The 17,956-nt window shown below is 36.8% G+C and overlaps 1 protein-coding gene across 8 annotated transcripts in view; it reads left to right on the top strand.

Moving 5' to 3' along the window:
- ERCC6L2 (ERCC excision repair 6 like 2) overlaps positions 1 to 17,956 on the top strand; it is a 158,226-nt gene that overhangs the window by 128,751 nt on the left and 11,519 nt on the right. The window lies entirely within an intron of this gene.

The following is a 17,956-nucleotide window of genomic DNA, read 5'->3' on the forward strand; positions in this document are numbered from 1 at the left end:
GGTGAGGGCCTTCTTGGTAGGAACTCTCTGCAGAAGTGGCACAGGGAATCACATAGCAAGGGCTGAGCAAGAGCACGTGTTAACACACTGACTTGCTGTCCTTATAAAACCACCAGTCCACATCCGTGATAACCCATCACTGCATTAACCCATTCATGAGGGCAGGGCCCTCACAATCCAATCACCTCTCAACATTGCCACATTGGGAATCAGGCTTCCACATGAGCTTTGGAGGGGACAGACATTCAGACAGAGCAGTTTCCCTCAATAAAAATTTGCCTATACCCCCAAAATGAAGAGGAATCTCAGGAAATCATATAGTTAAATCAGACCCCAAACCACTTCTGCTCATATAGAAAAAGGAAAGTGTGTGATTAGATTTTCTCCAAAAATATTCATCTAGAATGAAGACAAAGAGAACTAGCTTCATATGGAATTTATATTTTTATCAAAGGATGTTCATAATGTTAAAAGCAATAAATACTTCCTGTGGACTCTTATCACTTAACATTGCTGTTATATGGAAATAAACCTTTAACTTTTACATTTTTTATGTGGTTTTTTTTGTTTGTTTATATGTAATAACTTTCACCAAAGGTTTTAAAAAAATTTTTCTTTGCTTATTATTTTTTAATTTCTAAGAGCTAAGTGTCGGAGGAGTAGTTTTACTGTCACTTTATGGGTAAAAATTTTAAATGCATACTGTTATATGAGAGTGACATTTTGTTTCAACTCAGGACTACTTTTAAGAATGAAAGGAGGAAGTCTGAACTATCAAGCTGTCTTCACTGTTTGTACCTCACCTGGTTCAACAAAGGATTTGAATTGCCTTAACAGTAAAACCAGAGTACAAAATGAAATTCAGGACCAGAGAAAATATAAACTAAACCAGAAGTTCAAGACTAGGAGGGAGTTAGAATGCAGTTATCCAGATGTTTCATTAAAATGACAACTTTGAGTTTCCTGGTGGACAAAACAAAGTACACCATCTATTTAGTGATTTCTCAACTAGTGCATTCAGAAATGTGTATGGGCAGTTTGGGTAGTCACAATGACCCAGTGCCCAACTGGCATTAATTTCTGGAGGCCAGGGATACTAAATGGCCATCCTGGACAGGGAGCAGGGTGGGGATGGGAGGCAATCCCACATGCAAAGAACAGTTCTGCCCAAAATGCCCTATAACCCTGCTGAGAAACACTGAGTTAAATGGTTGTCCTTAAGGGAAAACAAAAAAACGAAAAACAGCAACAAAAAAGTGCTGCTAGGAGAAGCAAAGCTTTTTCTAGCATTTACTTTGATGGAAAACTTATTACCTGGGATTTTAAATGGAAACCACAGAATGATCCAGTGAATAGTATGTTGTCTTATAATAAATGGATTTTGAAAGGCTGTGCTTTTTAGCATTTTTTAATGTAATCTAAAGGCCCAGTGCCAAAATATAACTCATGAAAGCATTCTTTCATGACGTAAGTATGCTTTTTTTTGATATTCTCATTTGATCTAGGAATATACTTTCTCTCAACCAACACTGTAGGCAATGTTGTAAGGGCCTACCTCGTAGGGGCCATCTGAAAAAGGCAGGCAGAATATGTTGGGTTTTCCAGAAATTTGCTTGTTTAGGATAGAATATATCAGAATCTTTTAAATAGACAGTTAATTTTTTATCAGGGTTTTTGTTTTTAAACCATGGGTTTTTTTTAACTATGTCCTTTTCCAAACAAATTTTAATGTGAAAGTTCAGATAATTTGGCAAAGCCTTGTAGTGGATGTTAATGAAATAATTTAACTGGATATTGGTTGTTAGCCTACTTAAATATTGGTCGGAGAAGAAATTAATTCCTCCAAAAATAGACCTGAGAAGCAAGCCCTCAATGTAGAAGCAAATAAATGAAAATACTGGAAACACACTTTGTCTCTAACCTTGCTTCAACATTCTTGAGGTGCTCAAACCAACACAGTCTCATCAGAAACCTTGACTCCTCACAGTGATTTTCAGAGTGAGGGGCATCTCTTGCCAAGAAACAAATTGGAATATCTACTCCGTTGGGTTTCTAATATACCTTTTGAGGCCATATATTTCTCCCATCACACATATACCAACTTAGTAGACCCTTTTCAGGGAATGTGCAGAAATTTGTTGTTTAATGACTAAATCATGGTGGCATAAAATATTCAGGGAAAGTTTAAATCTACTAAGTAGGAGGTCCAATCCCATGCCACCAATGCTAGCAGGCCATGAACAGTCTGTGTAAACACACTCATTTCAGTGGCTGATTTCTTTAAGTTAATATGATACAGTAAAATTCCATTCTAACATTTCAAAGCCATCTTGCAGAATTTCTGAGGAAAGAATGTTCACAGTCACTGGTTTCATCATATCCAGTCAATATTACTTCAACACCTTTAATGAGGAAGTCATTGAAACACACCATCATCTTTGGTTAGAGATCTTTATGTCACTCACCAGGCAGTTTTACAGCTGGTGGTGTGCTGGTGGGTGGCAGTAGCAAATTTGCAGTTCTGAAAAAAATTTAAAATAGTGTGGGAAGAAAAGAGAATAAATGAGGGGAAGGGAAACAAAGCAAGAGCAAAAGAGACTCAGTCATTGTGTTAGAAAATACCTGCAAACCTCTTGCTCCTGCAGTCTATAACTCCAGACCTCCCACCTACAGTACAGTATCTTTCATCTGGGGCTCAAATCTAGAATCTTTTGGATTACTGAGAATTCTTTTGAGTGCTTTACGTCTGTCACCAAAGGTTTATTAAAGAATTTGTGTTTGAAAAGACTGTGTGTGTATGCATGGCATGCATGTGTATATGTCTGAAGCCAGAGCAGATGTGTTGCCTCACTTTCTAAGAAAACAAAACAAATTCTATTTATCTGTACGAAACCAATCCATGAGTAACAGTGACCACAATATGCCAGGAGCCTTTAACTAAATTGCACAGGAATATACTAAATGGAAAACTAGCAAAAGAGAAATCATGGATACCACAATTTTAGATAAAATTCTGTGGTCTTTCAGAGTTTCTCAATTCTTTTGATGTAATTTTTGATGACCCAAATGACAAAAACTATGAACGTACTTTTCAAATTCAACCATAGGTTAGGAAAAGGCCTAAAACATACTATATTTTCCATGTTTCCTTTCGTTTCTTATAGTTTGTACTTTTACAAATTAATATTTATTTGTAGAACATATTTTATCGATGTCCTAAATTAAAACCTACTTCTCCTAAAATAAATTTCTAATTATACCTTTGTTATTTGATAATGCAAACTATGCAAAATAAGAACACATTTTGTCTTAAATTGTACTTGTATTTTAGAACCATTTCTAAAAGCAGCTCAGTTTAAAAGATGACCTGTCTGATAGCAGGAGGGAAAACCTCTGTGACTTAGGTTTAGGCTTAGGCTCAGACCAAAAAGAAATATTTTAAGCATTTGAAGGAACTGATAATACTTTTATTAGAGTTAATTTTTTCTTTTAGTATATGGAAGTTGTCTCAGAACTAAAACTTAACTATACCTGTTTGTGGTGTGGTGCCACCTTTTTCAATCAATTGCATGTTTTCAACTTAAGTTTGCTTAAAGTTTTCTGAAAAGAAATGTACAAAGACAACATTCAATTAAGGATTAATCACTATGGCAACTGAGATGTGGTGACTGAGGGGGGGAGGATGTGTTCTCCCCTCAGTTTCCTGCCAGCTGTCATAGTCAACCTCTGCTGCCTGAATCCAAGCCAAGATATAGACTGTGACCACCTCTAAGAAACTATATCTGTATTTTTATAAATTGGTACAAGTATCAGACTATAAAAGAAGACTTAATCCCCTGAGTTGGATGACAGACACTTGGCACTCTTGCCAGTGTTTGACAGAGAAATAACGGGTCACTTTGTAGTAAGACCTGGATTAATAGTAAACCCTTCTTTATGTTATTGCATTGTGGTGTAAATGGGAGAACTAAGCGTGCTGTCAGCCTAGGGTGGGGCAGCACGGGAGAAGTGCCTTTTATATATCCAGCGCAGGTTTCAGCACTGTTCAGAATACTGTAAATACAAAGTGTTGTGTTAGGAAGGACTTCTCTTTCTTGTATTTGTATTAGACTGGCATTTTGTAGATTACTTAAAGAAGGGATTTCTGTGAGCTATAGTGGATTTGATTGCAGTATGTTTATACAGCTTTTGGAGTCAGCAAAGAGGGATGGACTGTTTACAGTGAACAGAGTCTGGAGAGATAGAGCATTCCATTATCCTATTTTTCAGGATAATGAATGGCATGATGGTTTAAAGTAATTGTTCACAAATGACTGGTTCATGAAGTAGTCCAGTAAGTAAGGTTTATGGTTTCAGCATGTAACATAATTAACTCTTACTGGGTGGGCTTTTTCATGGTCTTACCATTTTTCTTTCTATAGCTAGACATTAACTTTATGGTGTTTGTATCAGAAAGTTATTCAAGTAATTTTAGCAGAGATCAAGATTTTAAAAATCATGTGTGTATATGTATGAAATTATATGACTAGTATTGGCATGAAAAAGGTTTTTATGTTTCTATCCCCAGAACTAAGATTGATTGTAGATAGTGTTCACATTCAGAGTGTGTTATTTGACTGAAGAATACCTGTTGCCTCGTCAGAGGAAGGAGAATCCAGGGTAAATTATAAATATGTAAACCTATTCCCCTCCTAGCCAGAGACTGTGAGAAGGTTTGGCATCCTTCATCACAGAGGTGTTCCCAGGATTCATGGACTAAGGTAACTGATGAGCTGATGTGTGCAAAATACATTCAACTCCTTGCAAGAAAGGCATAGAAATTACTCAAAATATAATATGTTTTTATTATAATACGATTACTACTGATCAATAGGGGTTATGAGTAAAATTCCTTCTGTTTATCTGTCAATGATCTGTTATTATTTTTGTTGCTAATACCAGTAATAGAATATTTCAGAATATCTTAAAAGATATCTAGTCCAGTTCTTTATTTATAGATGAAGAATCTGCCTTGAACTGTGGCTGATTTCTGATTAAGAATGCTATAGGAAAAAAATTTATTTAAAAGGAATTATGAACTAATTTAACAATGGACTGGATTGTCAAAAATAATCTTTGCTTATTAGGATATAGCTTGATAATAATTCTTCTCATAGTTGGTCATTTTCCCCATTGCATGGAAGATAAATATGGCTTCTTTGAACAATTTCTCTGTTCAGAATAACTGGAAGATTCTAAATAGTTAAAAAATTCTATTTCTTCAAATAATGCTTTCTAGGTAACAATATAAGAGATTAGAGATAAAAGGCCTCATTGAACACTGATTGATTCCACCTAGTGACTTAAAGGATGTTAAGCACTTAACAGCCCTTTTAAAATTATATTTTATCCCTTCCTGAAAACCATGGTATCAATTGGACGTGGCCACTTAACGGAACACCTATTGCCTTGTTATTTGAGAATCCTGCCTCTGCACATAGGAATTCTGAGTTTTCACAGGATAAATAAAGCAAAATTATGAGGTCAGGGAATCATAAAGAAGTTGAAGGGTTCTTGAAGACTGCTTAACCCAAACATCTCATTTTACTGATTTTTAAAAATGAGAGGCTAAGTGACTTCCCAGAGGCCCCAGCAGAGCTCAGCAGTGTGCACCCCGGAGTCTTCCTGGCCTTCTGTCTTTTCTTGTGCTTTTTGCCTCAGTTCCTTTGGTCTCTGTTTTGTTTTGGAGATTTCAATCTTCCTTTCCCAGTAGACAAATTTTCCAGAATAACTTGTTTGGGAAGAATTACCTTCACTTTAGCAGTTAGACAAAGAACTCTGGTGGATTGAATGTATCCTTCTCTTTAAAAAAAATTTTTTTTTTAAATAGTTAAACTCTGTCTGGACTGAAGAAATACAAAGAGACTGTTGACAGTATCTACCCTACCAAAGATATTTTGACAAAGGCATGATTTTTTTACTTTTTTTTCTTTACTTCTGCTTTATCTCTACTTAGAATAACCTTCAGCCTTACATTTTTAATCCTCTAAATGTCCAAACTTCGCTACCTTTCAAGACCTGACTCAGATGTATTATCTCTCTCACGAAGTCTGCCCTATTTCCTTCCTCAGCAGGAAGTAAGCCGTCCCCCCTCTTACAGTCTTTCTGCTTCACCCAGTAGTACTTATATGGTCTGTTCCTTTTCTGAAGTATGACTTTCAAATTTCTATCATAGTTTTGTAAGCACAGTGGTCCCCACTTACCACAGGGGATATGTTCCAAGACCCCCAGTGGATGCCTGAAACCAAGGATGGTATCCAACCCTATATACACTGTTTTTTTCCTATTCATACAAAGCTGTGATAAAGTTTAATTTATAAATTAGGCACAGTAAGAGATTTATAGCAACAGCTTATAATAAAATGGAACAATGAAGTAAAATAAGGCTTACTTGAATACAGTCACTGCGATACCATGACTATCGATCTGATAACAGGGTGACTACTAAGTGACTCATGGGCAGTTACAGGGTGTCGTGTACAGTGTGTACATGCTGGATGAAGGGATTTCATCACTCTGCTCAGAACATCGCACAACTTAAAACTTACGGATTATTTACTTCTGGAATTTTCCTTTTAATCTTTTTGGACCACGGTTGACTGAAACTGCAGAAAGCAAAACTGTGGATAAGGGGGGACTATTGTACTATATCTTTCTCTTCTTTTCTATCATACTCCGTTCTGATTTACCTTCGATAACCTAAAATAATGTCTTACGTATAATTGATTCTTTCTGAATAAATACTTTTTCAATAAATTTAGGCTTTCAGTTGTTGTCAGGGTACAACGAACCCCACCATCATGTTCTGAGAATTTTTAAGTGTTTTAAGTTAACTTTTCCCTGAAGAACTTTCTTCATTTTCCTGGAAGTCCTCTAGAGATGACGTTGTATAGAGCAGCCACTGAATATATTTAATCAGCCGGGGGAAGTGAAGAAGTGTTATCTGAAGGAGAAGTGTTCTCAGGTTTGCCTGGCACTTGTGGTCTTTGATGGATTTACTTAGCTTGCACTTGCAACCAAATCATCTGCTTTCCACTTCTGCTTGAACTGGATCCAGCCTTCAGGGGTCACTTTATTCCAAACGTCTTTAGCACTCATTCTCTAGTTCTTTTCTCATGTATGTTACAAGGATTGGGACCATAGTGTACACTTCCATAAACACGACCACTTAGCAATGGGCAACACAAGTGTTTGTGATTGATAATTCCTACGTGAAAGACCTACGTAAGGCAGATCCCTGCAACCATTTTTATGAGTAAAGTCTCCTCAACTCTCAGCTCCATAAGTTGATGTTAAAGTAGGTATACTAGCAGGTAACGTAAAGATACTAGTCATGTTTGAGCAGCATAAAGGTATTGTTCATCTTCATTCACTATTTGTCATCTGTTGACCATAGTGCTGGTATAGGAAACCCACTCAGGAAGGGAGAACATGGAGGATGTTGTCAGACATGCACCTCATCTAGGGATAATAAATCTAAAGAGTCACTATGTGGCTTATTTTCCTGTCTTCCAAAGTTCTATGAAATGTCTCTTAGTGTCCTTTCCATGGCACACACAGTCTATCTCAGTTTGGTCCTACCTGCTTTTCTAGTCTCAGTCCAAGACATTTATTCAGCATTATTGACACTAATTATGTACCAGGCACTGTGCTGGACCCTGGGGATACAAAGATGAGCAGGCTCTTCCTAGATGGTCTTCAACTGATGAACTCTGCTCCAAACACACCATGGACCATTACCCTTTCATGCCTGTTCACCTGTGTCTGCCGATTGAACTCCTACCACTGTGTCATCTATGACAGCTCTCCGCCAAGTTTTCTCCAAAGCAATGTACATTTCTTCCCAATCTTTATTTTCATGAATGTGTGTGTACCTGCTGTAGCACTTATCACACTATATTATGCAATACTGTATGTATGTCTACAAGACACTTTCATCTGCAAGAAATAGAATAACCATCTATAAAAATGAGCTATGCAATAGGTCATTGAACTAATTCACATAGCATGAAGTCTGGAAAGAGGTATTTTCGGGGTTGGTGCTTCAACCAATGACATCATAAGGATTCAGGCTCTTTTATTTTCTGCACTGCTATCCTTACTAAATTAACTTTTAGTCCTTAGGCTTTTTGCCTGATGTTGTTGGATGACTCCTGCAACTCAAGAACTCTTTTCCTCTCACAAATGTATCCAAAGACAGGGAGGTGTGGTTATCTTCCTATATCTATCTCATTTTATCAAGGAGGAAAATCTTTCTGGAAGAACATGATTGTCCTGATTAATCTTAGTTTATCCTCTAGAACTGAGAGAGCAATCTACCTTCCCTGAGCACATTTCTAAGAGTACCCAAATTTTGGTTAGACAACAAAGAGAGAGGCTGTAGCTGTTGGATCAACCATCAACAATGTCTGCCCCTGTTTCCCAGGTTATACTGTGAATCCCTTTTGTATTAGAAACTGAACCTTAGTCTATCTTTTTATTCCCAGGACCTAGAAGAGTACCTGGTACATAGATAATCAATTAGAGCATACTTATTTTAAGTAAATTTACGGTGGATTCTAAATAAAGCCTTCTCAACAAGATTCTATAAATAAAAATGTGAAGAATTACTCTAATTTATTAGTATCAGCATAAATCTTGTGTGATGGGTTGGTGTAAGACAGCATAAATATGTGTGAACTGGAATTTATGATGTTTTTGCAAATTTTCTGACGAAGATAATACCTCCTTTAATGTAAACAGAATCAGCTCTCACAGCTTTTTTATAGCAAGACAAGATGTTAGTAAGTTAATGTATTATTTTAGCGGTGTCAGTCATCTTGTAGCCAAGTTACTATCAGAATCAAATTTCAATGAAACTATAAATAAGTCCCACGACTACTTAGCATTGACTGGAAAGCCACATCCCACTGTTTTGTTTGATACATAAGATCATCCTGTTGCAGGTGAAATAATGAATGCTTTAACAGCAAGAACTTTTTACCTTGTTTATAAAAAAATTGGGGTAAATGTCTGTTAGGAAAATATAGGAAAATGGTCAGGGCCCCTCAGATGTTCAGAATCTTACCGAGCATTTGATGGGAATAGACACATACGCTCAGGTGTTCCTTGGTTATTGTCTAATGTAATTGCGCATGTGCACCCAGGTGTCCTGGGTTATGGACTTAAGTATAAAGGATGAGTGGCTCTGATCCACACTGCCTCCCATCCCTAGGATGCCCCTGGGTGCGGGGCTCATGGGGAGGCCACTTCTGCTGCTGGAGGCTGTTGCTGCTGCTGCTGCTAGTGCCCCCAAAACCCTCCGCAAGGCCGCCACCGGCCCGTAAGCTGCTGCTGCTGCTGAGGACTGAGCTCCTGTCATTTGCCAACAGCTCCCAGAATCTTTCCCAATTACCTAGCATGGACCTGCGTGTGAGGGGTCTGGGAACCCAGCCTGGCATGTGAGGGGTCTGGGGACCCAGTCTGTACAATGCATTTGAAGGGTCTAAGCTTTAGCTCTGACAGTATAAATGGAAACTTAGTAAGGGTCTGAGCCCTAGCTCTGACAATATAAATGGGAAGGTAGTATAACTAAAATAATGAAAACATTTTGGCTTTAATTATGATTTGCCTTACTTTACAATGTCTTCCAATGGCGTATTGTTATTTTTAATGAATTAACGAATACTTGAAATTTTCAATATAACCCACAAAAACAAAAGCTCTTTGGAGCTCTCAGTAATTTTTAAAGTGTAAGGGGGTCCTAAGACCAAAAAGCTTCAGAACTGCTATGTAAGACCACGTGAAAAGGTCCACCTGATCATTAAATTTAGTTCTAGCAGGACATGCTTCCACTTGACCTTTCTCTTGTGTGAAAACATTACATCCTCTCCCACATATCTCAAGAAAGCATATCAGAAATAGGAGAGTGAAAATGATGTGGTTATAGGGAATCCACTCTAATTTACTAGAAAAGGTGAATCATTCACAGATTTCAGTACTTTATTATTAGTGATAACAAATGATTTATGTCAAATCTCACAAATAGTTGCAACATCTCAGTGTCATTTGTGGCATGGTGCTTGAAATGTTCGTCCCTAGACACTGGAGAGCCATTGGTGGCCTCATAAGCAAATGAGCCTGAGTGGCCCAGCTGGAGGCCGTGAGAGATGTGAGGAGCCTGAGCTGCTGGAGAACGCAGGCAGGAGTAGGCGCCTGCCAAGAAAGGCTTTCCTCAGTTAACTCTTTTTCACCAGCACCATCTTCTGTGATCTTTTTATATAACAGGTATTATTTCAGGTAGTCTTTAGAGAAAATATTATAGTAATATAAATAAAACTCAGTACTTATGAGGGGTCTTCAAAAAGTTCAGGAAAAGATTCATATTAGCTTTTAATTCCATTTTCCCACAAATTTTTTTTCAACTTCTAAGAAATAATTTTATAATGATCTTTATAAGTTTTTATAGCTGAATTAATCTTTATAATTTAGTTAATTTTGTTTAACTGCATATTATCTGAAAAATAATAAACATTTAATGAACCATGAGATTAAGTATGTGACTTCTTTCTAAAAATGAAATGCCAAGTACTTTTTGTAGCCATCTAAACTTTTTTTAAACTCAAGAAAAGATCTACATCTCATGTCTTCATGACAAAAACACTAAAGAGTTCCTTTCATTATTTTACTTGCTCCCCACAAATTTTTTAAAGCACCCTCATATAAAGATTTGAAAATGAGGTCAGAGCTAAATGCTATGGACCTATCCATTACTATTTACTGGAGATCTTATAAAGACTGATAGAACTGTGAATTTTATGTGAAAGAGACCTATAGGAGTCCCAGATCCAAATCTCTCATTCTCTAGAGTTCGATCCCCAAATCAATCTTTAATTATCCCCCAGATAATGAAGCTCAAAAAGGTACAAAACCTCTTCAAGTGTATCCACTTGAAGTGTCTGAGTAAGGCACGGACCCCAGGGCCTGCGGTGCTGAGTCCAGGGTTCAGACTGCTACCTGGAAAAGCCCCAAATCACATCCCAACCTTTGTTTGTAGGGGGTGTTAAAGAGAATTTACTCCCTGACGGCCCTCCCATGGAGGACAGAGGATATTGGCAAAGATTCCTCCTTGTGTGTCTGCAGGCTTTGGTGAAGGTAATTTCCATGATCTCACCTGGCCCTTTCCCACAAGTTGTCTGCTATGGCCATGAATGGCAGAGCCTTTGGGTTCACAGATCCCAGGGAGATGGATTTGATATGCTTCTCTTTGTAGCATGTGCCCTGTGGCATTTACCTGCTCTCCCGACACTGTCACTTTGCTCTACCTTTTAGATAGATGGGTTTCTCGGGCAGTGTCGCCCAATTCAGTGAGTCTGAATTTCCACAAGCTTCTTCTCTCAGATTTAATTTGATATGTGTTCATTTGAAGAGATACTTCCACTCTTGGGGATAAAAAATAGGCTCAGGATAGCCAGTATAAAGTTGTCCTTTTGTGGCTCACTCAGAAAAAAAAGTACTATTTAAAAAATAGTTTCCCTGAATTGTAACTGTTAACTCCTTCCAGGAGGAAAGCAGAACCATAGTTATAAGCTTTAATCTCCCTCTACCCCCAAAAGAGGTTTCAGATTTGAATCTAAGTGTTGGTTTTTGTAGATTTGAATGTTATTTTTAAACTTATGCAGAAAATTTGACTTTAATGGATATTTGTGGTGGGTCCTCCAACCGGCTGGATTTTCTCCAGATGGTGAGTTAAGACAATTCAGGGGTAGCCCATAGTTGCCTTAGGTTTTTCTCAAAAACTACATTTACAGTAATATTTTCTATCTCTAGGCAGAAACTTTGAATGATAACTTTGATGATTTTCACACTTGTGCAAAGATCCTTAAAAATTTTTGTCCTCTTAGACTCTCAGATGCCATTTGAATGAATTCACTTATAGTGTGCTACATGTTTTCATAGTACTTCTGGTTCCCTCCTTTGCAAAGACAAGCAAGTTTATTATTTATATGTTTACAGGATTTGGCCCTTACCCAAAAAGAGATTTCTTTTTTAATCTTTTGTTTGAACAGATGTGTAAACAAAAGCATTGCTGCCTCTCAGACTTCACTGTTTAAGGTCTAATGACGAAGGAAAATAAAAGAGCACTTGATTTTTCAGGCTCTGTGGCAAACTTGGCATGATCAGGCTAATGTGAGGGCTTGTGGCCACACAGTATGCCCACATGTGTTTTGTGAAGCTCTGTGCTGTTCTCCAGGTACAAGGTATAGACCAAAGAGCTTTCCTTTGATGGGCAGATCATTCAGTGATCTTTGAATCAGAATTTTTAATTAAGATTTCAACTCAGGCTTCTCTGTGGGTCAGAGCCATCAAGACCTTTTAATCCCTTTGAAAATCTCCTCCCTGTTTCCAATTTTCTCATGGACTAATCAAGCCTAATCATCTGGTTACAGAAAAAACAGTGTGGCTGTACATGTACACTGCTCTTCGTTATGGTGTGTTCTGGAGAAACCAGCTCAGTAGACAGATCCATTCTACACTTGCTTAGTAAAAGATTTCACTAATTCCTGGGAGCCTACTGTGGGCAGGCTGCCTGTCCTGTCAGGCTGTTCTGCGTCACTGTGCACCATCCTCTCTAAGCTTCCTCTGCAGTGTGGGGGGCACAGATGAGTAGGGGAGATGGAATCAGCATTATCTGCACCAGCTCTAGATGTGTCTCCAGGAATTAGCCTTAGGAGGTTTAGAAAAATGGCAGAGATTATTGATAGCATGGTATTTCTCCTGCCAAAAACCAGAGACTGTTGGTGATTGCTTTTTAAACTCACCCTCCTGGATTGTAATGTTTGTTACAGGTTGGTGGGTGTGGGAAAGATTCATCCCTATCAGTTTTTCCCATTTCCTGCTATTCCTACCTAGATAGGTAGATAAAGAACTACCTATAGTTCTTTAGTAATCTATCTCCAAAATTATTTTTTTCTTTGAAGAATATTGAGGGTTTTCTTTTCTTAAACATTCTCTGAACTATTCCGGTGCAGTTTCCTAGTATGTAAAGGTAGATTCCATATGTTGCAGAGTAAATAGAAGAAAGCTAATGTAACCAATCATATGGCTGTGAGGTAGGAGGAATCTTACCTTTTTGTATTGAAAATCTGTAACTCCTTTCAGTTGAGCCTTTCAATAAATAACTATTGTTTCAGTCAAAATAATGCAACTTGGCTTAATTAGATCTGATGTCTTGAAACAGAGAGCACTTTTTTGATTCAAAGGAAAAAGAAAGTATTATCAAAGTCCATTTGAATGTTTTATGCCAATGGGTCTAAATGAAGATAAGGAACTTTTTTGCCCTAACAAATATGTAAACCTAAAACTTTACAGGAAGAAGTAAGTGGACAAAATTATGGATAGTTATTAGGTCTAGTGTGGATTCATTTTGGCTACCCTGGAAGAAGAAATTTTTCTCCACCAAAGTTCCTTCTTAGTTATATAATCCTAATGTATGTCTTTTATAACTTAAAATAATTAAGCTGTCATATAACAGAATCTATACATTACACATTTTTAAAGAGTAATTTTTATGATATATTTTCAAACGGTTTTTACGGGTACATCAGAAAAATCAATAATGAGTTGATAACTTTATCAAAATTAAGTCAAAGCAGATATTCATGAAATCTTTGAAGTGAGCCATTTCCAAGTAAAATGTTTAATCATGTATAGGTGGGAAGACTATTTTGGCCAAAATATATTAGAACAATTGCCATTTCTAGAAATAATGTATATTTTACTATTTTAGTTGAATTAGACAATTTTTATATTGTTTTAATAACAATTATTTTTGTTAGTATGTTTGCTGAAAATTTTAATTATATAAGTCATAATTGGACTTACATAATTAGCCTTAGTCTATCTTTTTACCTTTTTAGACCTATTTAGCTGTGACCTGAAGGGGAAGGTTTTTTCCCCTACTTTTTCAATTCTTAACTGACTGCTCCATATAGAATGTATATGTATAAAGGAGGAAGAAGTGTTACTATTCATAAATTAGAATTATTACTTCAGTATTCTCTGATAAATTCAACTTCTTAAGTAGCCCATTTTAACTGAATTAATCTCATCATCAAATGTGTATTTTTAACTGTGTGTTTACATTATCTAGGAATGATTACTACATTTCTTACATATACTGAGTAGGTTTTATTTTCATTTTTTTATTTTTTTTTTAATTATTTTTTATTTTTATTTTTTATTTTTATTTTTTATTGAAACCTAATCAGTAATACATATTTGTGGGGTACAGAGTTTACTATCAATACTTGTATCCAATATGTGATGATCAAATCAGGATAATTAGCATATCATCATTACTACAAGTAATAATTCCTTGCGTCCATTAACCAAATTCTTGCTGACCCCTCTCTCCCTCTCCCTTTCCCATCTCTAGTAACCACAGTTCTGAGAGAGAGAGAGAGAGAAAACAACCACAGTAAAATTTGAACTTTCAGAAGGCTTCAAACTTATTTTTAAAAATTTCTAGCTTTCCTAGTTATTCTTTCTGGGACTATCAGTCTGATACAAGCTAGATTATTATAGCTTGAAGCAGCAGTCTCTCTGGGGACTTTTGTTTTTGGTTTTGGTTTGAGACACAGAAATGGAAAGACCAGTGGTGATTTCTAGGGAACCAATTCTGGGGCACCTACTGCTGAGATCTCTTTTAATGCCCTGGGTATGACATTTCTCTGGGACTGATTGCTCCTCCCTTCCTTGGGATCTATGACCCACTCAGTGTATTATTTTTAATTAAGATTCAAAATGTCGAATTTGGTTTTTTTCAGGTAAATACTACAGTAGAAGTACTTAACAGTGCCCAATAATTTATGGAAATAATCATGAACGTAGACATTACTAAGTTATAAATTATACTTTTAACAATGTGAAGCTTTCTAAAATAGAGTATTAGCGGAAATAGTTATACTATAATGAATACTGTACAAAGTTCTTTTCTTCACAATTCCTTCCTTATTGTTATAACCATAATCAGAATTACAGAATTTAGAGGTACCTCCTCAAGGCAAACCTTGACAGATATTTTTGAGGAAACTGTTTTAGAAAAAGTTAGGAACAATCAGGGACTCTTGCAGAAACTAGGAGTTTTGCTCTCTTTATGTTATGATTGCAAAATTTCCTATCAATTGGAGACGCCGTGATTCAGTTGTTGGCTGTTCTCTCTGGGGGAAAGTGGAGCGGCCTCATTCTGCTTTCTTGAGCAGCACAGGCAGCTTCACCTTCTATCCTAATGTTAAGGAAGACAGTATTATCTTTTAAATTCCTAATCCAGCTCGTTTCACTGCATTTTCATTACTTGAGCCTTCATTATTGTTGCTGCTTCATAGCGTCTGTTGCTGCTTCATAGTGTCTGTTGCCTCAGAGTCACGACGTCACAGCTTCAACACAGGTGGTAATGAATGAGTTTGAGTCCAGTACCCGCAGGAGTCTTTTCATCTCAGCCACGGGCCTTGTGCTTTTCTTTATGTCTGCACTTTGTTGTGTACTTGTGTCTGTACATGGCGTTATTTTCCTTGTGTCAGCTGTTGTGAAGGATTGACTATACTATTTTACTATAAAGTACTGAGACCAACTTTTCCAACAAGAGCACCAAACCATTTATAAGTTAAAATGGATGCTGTTTTTCAAAGAACAAGAATATTTGAAAACTATGCAAATAGTCCTGTCACTTAAAACAATGGGTTGTAACTCTTTCTGGTCACATACAACCTTTAAGAATATGATGAAAGCCATAGGCTCTTTGTCTGAAAAAGCAAATACCGCTTCAGGGGATTCTTAGACACCCCTTTCTGAAGTCTTTGAAACCCATCTACAGAACCTCTGGAGGATCAGAGGACCCATTTTAAGATCCCTGTACTCCCACCAGTGGGAAGCAGAATTAATACCCCCACCCAAAGATGTCCATAAACTAGTCCTTGGAACCTGTGAATATGGTACCTTACCTGGAAAAAGGGAATTAAGGTCATAAATGCAATTAAGGTTGAATCAGCTGACCTTGAGATAGGTCAGTTGGATGGATGCCATTAAGGATAATAATCAGCTGACTAGGATCCTTTGATCCTGGATTAATTGGACAGGCCCAATCTAATCACATTAGTTATTAAAAGCAGAGAGCCTTTCCTAGCTGTGGTCGGAGGGTGACATGACTTGCAGGCTGTTGATAAGGATTGTGGGCAGCCTCTAGGAACTGAAAAAGCAAGGAAATTGATTTTCCCCTAGAGCCTCTGAAAAGGAATGCAGCCTACCAACACCTTAATTTTAGCCCAGTGAGACTTGTGGCAGACTTCTGCCCTACAGATATGGAAGATAATAAACTTATGTTGTTTTAAGCCACTAATTTTATGGTTAGTTATGGCAGCAATAGGAAACTAATGCAGTACACAGCCCCCTAACCCATACATAGTTTATACATAGAACCTTTAGGGTTTTCATTCAGAATAAGCCTAGACAGGCACATTAATTTCTAAAGTCCTTTCAATATAAACAAACTAAATACAAAATTTCGTTTCACAGCCTTGTTTCAGTAAAGTGTTAAAGTCTCCTGCTAAAATGGAAATCTGAAATTAGATAGATTTTTTAAAAATAAAAGTATATTGGGCCTATGTGAGAGAAAAATGATTTTCCCATTTTATAATTGTGTAAAAGAATCAGGTTTTAAAATTTGGAATATTTGGCAAAAATTAAAGATCCACATGCCTGATAGCTGTGGTTGCAAAAGCTGAATTTTCCTGAGGAATTTATAAAATTGATTTAAGAAAAATGTATCTGTACAGAATGTGAGCTTTGTAATGCTGCCAGAGTCTGAAAGACCCAGAGTAATCATGTAAATAATTGAAAATTGCCATTGGTCTGGCAAGATTTCTCCATGGCTTCAGAAATTATGGTATATGAGGAGGGAGTGTTCTTGGTTGGCCCAGTTCCTTCTCTTTATGCTTACTCCCTTTACCTTCATGTGAGCGTTCCCTTCTCTCCTTACAATAATGACTAATTATGTCTTGGGAATCATCTCAGGTGATGAGCCTTTTTTTATTAGGATATTTAAATGTTCATCTTGTTTTGTGATGGAAAATAAATGCACCAAATCTCTTTTAAGCTTATCTTTAAGATTAACATTTTCCTCTCTTTATTAGTAATATTTTCATATACAGTTTTTAAAATGATGTGTTTAAGGAAAGTACTTTCAACATCAATGATTGATGCAAAGCCCAGGTTTAACTTGGCCACCTGGCATTTTTGTCTTTTTTTAACTGAGCCTCGGTAGCTTTTGAAGATGTCAATTTAGTTTCATTATAAATTGATTACTAGTAAAGAACATAAGGTTGTTTTTGTCTATTTCAATGAAATGAACCTGAATGTAAGTTAAATAGATAAATATCTTATAAGCAAAAGAAAAAAGCTAAATCAGCTATATTTTTTTTAAATGGACTTGTTACTTTTAAATTCCTTAAAGGAAGGGGTTTCTTTGTATAAGTAGCTTTGTATCTCAAATGCATAACGTGGTAGAAGGAATAAAATAGGTGCTTAGTGGAATGAAAAGCTATTCCCTGTCCACATTCATTGAACATACACCTTTTCAATCAGTCAAAAGAAAAACAATTGCAGTCATCTCTCACTGTCCATGGGAAAGTGGTTCCAGGACCCCTTTAGATACCAAACTCCATGGATGCTCAAGTCCTGCAGTTGGCCTTGTGGAACCTGCAGGTATGGAAAGTTAGCCCTCCATATAAACAGATTCTGCATCCACAGATATTTTCCATCTGTAGTTGGTTAAATCCACAATTGGAACCTTTAGATACAGAAGGCTGACTGTATTTATTGAAAAAAATCTGCATGTAAGTAGACCATGCAGTTCAAACCTGTGTTGTTCAAGGATCAACTG

Source organism: Cynocephalus volans, chromosome 10 (assembly GCF_027409185.1).
Source record: "Cynocephalus volans isolate mCynVol1 chromosome 10, mCynVol1.pri, whole genome shotgun sequence".
Classification (NCBI taxonomy): domain Eukaryota; kingdom Metazoa; phylum Chordata; class Mammalia; order Dermoptera; family Cynocephalidae; genus Cynocephalus; species Cynocephalus volans.